This window comes from Nannospalax galili, unplaced genomic scaffold, assembly GCF_000622305.1.
Source record: "Nannospalax galili isolate Female #2095 unplaced genomic scaffold, S.galili_v1.0 scaffold218, whole genome shotgun sequence".
NCBI classification, from domain to species: Eukaryota; Metazoa; Chordata; class Mammalia; order Rodentia; family Spalacidae; genus Nannospalax; species Nannospalax galili.
In genome coordinates, this window is record NW_008343207.1 from 2,499,348 (window position 1) to 2,502,391 (window position 3,044).

The 3,044-nt window shown below is 46.2% G+C and overlaps 1 pseudogene; it reads left to right on the top strand.

Moving 5' to 3' along the window:
* The first annotated feature begins 252 nt into the window (after positions 1 to 252).
* Positions 253 to 1,768, top strand: LOC103739097 (annotated as a pseudogene).
* Positions 1,769 to 3,044: the final 1,276 nt, after the last annotated feature.

Consider the following 3,044-nt stretch of genomic DNA (forward strand, 5'->3'; position numbering starts at 1 on the left):
TCTTTTGTTGTTGTTGTTGTTGTTGTTATTGTTTATGCAAACAATAATTTGCATAAGAGCCTCACTAACTAGCTTTTTAACTTTTTTTTAAAAAGGTATTGCAGTTTCTTGATAACAATTCAGGCATCTATGTCAACACCCTGATGTGAGATAAAGCTGAGCACTGAACCACATGTTCACTGCACAGACACACACTTCTTACTTGAGCCTTTGCTAGTGAGGAGTCCTGGGATCGACTGACCTGATCCACTCATGAACAAGTCAAACTATTCTCTGGTGATAAACAATAAGAATTGCTGTGTGTTCCGAGATGACTTCATTACCAAAGTCTTGCCACCGGTGTTGGGGCTGGAATTTGTGTTTGGGCTCCTGGGCAATAGCCTTACCCTGTGGATTTTCTGTTTCCATCTCAAGTCCTGGAAATCCAGTCAGCTTTTCCTGTTCCACTTGGCTGTGGCTGACTTTCTTGTGATCACCTCCTTGCCATTCCTGATAGACAGCTATGTCAAAAAGTGGGACTGGAGGTTTGGAGACATCCCCTGCTGCCTGATGCTCTTCATGTTGGCCATGAACAGCCAAAGTGGCATCATCTTCCACACAATGGTGGCTGTGGACAGGTACTTCCGGGTGGTCAATCCCCATTACTCCCTGAACAAGATCTCCAACCACACAGCAGTCATCATCTCTTACCTCTTGTGGGACATCACCATTGGTCTGATGGTCCATCTCCTGTATACGAATATGGTGACCCTCAACAGCAAAGCCAATCTGTGCAGCAGCTTCAGCATCTGCCACACCTTCAGGTGGCACGACGCCATGTTTCTCTTGGAGTTCTTGCCCCTGAGCATCTTCTTGTTCTGCTCAGCCAGAATCATCTGGAGCCTGCAGCAGAGGCAGATGGACAGGCATGCCAAGATCAAGAGGGCCATCAACTTCATCATGGTGGTGGCCGTTGCCTTCATCATCTGCTTCCTGCCCAGCGTGGCTGTGAGGATCCGCATCTTATGGCTTTGAAGGAGAGTTGTCCCTCAGACCCCCTCCCCATCCTCTGAGAAAAAGCTGCCCTCCACCTGACTCTGGACATCCCCTCCACTGTTCAAACCCTTTCCTGGTACATCTGTTCATGGTTTCTATGGGAATGGTCTGGGGCAGAAGAGAAAGAATGTTCTGCCCCAGGTAAGCTAGCCAATGGCTGTAGAGGTTAAGGCTCTGGAAATCAGCCCTAGATTGTTCAAATCTTTTCCTGGTTATTATGTGTATGGTTTCTATAGAAATCCCCTGCTTTGTGGTTTTTGTGGGTTTTATGCTTAAAAGCCCTGTGTTTTCACTGCTTGGGGTCTCAGTACAGCTCCTGAGACTGTCTGTGTCCCCAGCCGGTTAGCTCCAATAAAGCGCTCCTTTTCACTGAGACTCAGTGTCCGAGTGGTCAATTTAGGGAATTTTACTGACCCCGAACAGCTTCCGTATGGGTCAGGGTCAATGAACTATGAAATTTACCGCTCAGTTTACCTGGCCTTCTTCATCACCCTCAGCTTCACCTTCATGAACAACATGCTAGACCCGGTGGTTTACTATTTCTCTAGCCCATCATTCCCCAACTTCTCCACATGTATCAATCTACAGAAGAAGACATCAGAGGAATTACATAATACCTGACACATTGTGGCACTCACAGGGGACCCCAGCACAGCCAGAAGTGTTCCAGATGCATTAATGGCTGACCTGTGAGCCATGCAGCCCTTCTTACCTGGCTTCAAATTCTTGTTAAGTAGCCATGGCAGGAAGCAGCCACCAAGAACTGAGATCTGTGGAGAAACAATATGGCCCCAGTGGAGATAAGGACAGCCATGCAATTGGACAGAAGTCATCGCAGATGTCATTAAACTGGCCACTAGGTCACCTGGATTCTGTAGGATCAATTTACCTTTCAGTCAAGATTTAGCAGAAATGGACGTGGAGAGGAAATTCGGAAGCTTTGGTTGTTCTGAGTGGCCTATGCTGGTAAGACGGGGACTAAGCTCAGGAGAGACTGAGCTAACAGTGCTGTGGAGGGAAAGGAACACCTCTGCTGTTAAGATCAGCAAGAAATCCGTTCCTTCCAAAGGGCTGAGCAGTTACAATGCTTGGGGAAGAGAGATGCTTCCCACCTGTTTGCTTTTATTATTAAAAGAGATTTGAATTGTTGCTGCCCAATGGTTAAAGGGAAAGATTCCTCCTGTTTGATTTGCTTGTGTTTCTGTACTTACAATGTACCTACCATTGCAATAAATTTTGATAGGAGACACAGTCTAGTGTTGCATATGTCTGGGTTATGGTTCACAGAAATGGACCTCTTACTTAATCAGAGACCTACATGGGCTATTGACTATATCCTGGCAGAAAAATACTGTGCACAGCAAAGTGAGGAAGGGCGCTGAGTCCTATCATGACACGGGTAAGTGAAAATTGCAGACGGGTTTGGGATAGGAAAAGGCTGCGAATAAATAAAGCAGTTTCATTTGGAAAGGCAGTTCAGACGGGATTGCAAGAGAGCTTCACATTTTATTTACAGTTTGATGAGTGTCGCTATTAATAGTTGTATAATAAAAGCAGAATCAGACCAGAGTGGGATTTCTCTTCCCCCAGAAGGGGAAGAGAGAGTTTCCTATGGAATGGTTTCAGTTCCCAGTTCAGAGATGGAAAGGAGATGCACTGGTTTGAGTCTGTGATGGTCCAAGTTTCGGTTGCGCTTTCATTTCCATTTTCAGTGACTCTTCGATTCTTTGGCAAGTTGGGGCTTGCTTCCACCTCCCTACTTTGGAACAGATGAGAATTTAGATGCTAGATTCCCAGCCCCAGGTGGACGGCAAGAAATGTGGAGACAGAGGTCTTCAGTTTGAGTATTTGCAGTTTATCTGTTAGTATCACCTATGGGTGTTATGAAACAGCCAAGTTCAGTAATGGGGATACTGGGAGTGACTGGGGAGGGGATGACTGGGAAGGCCTCCAGGAGGAAGTGACCTTGAGCTGAGCCATGCATAACAAGACAATGAAAAACTCTGGGG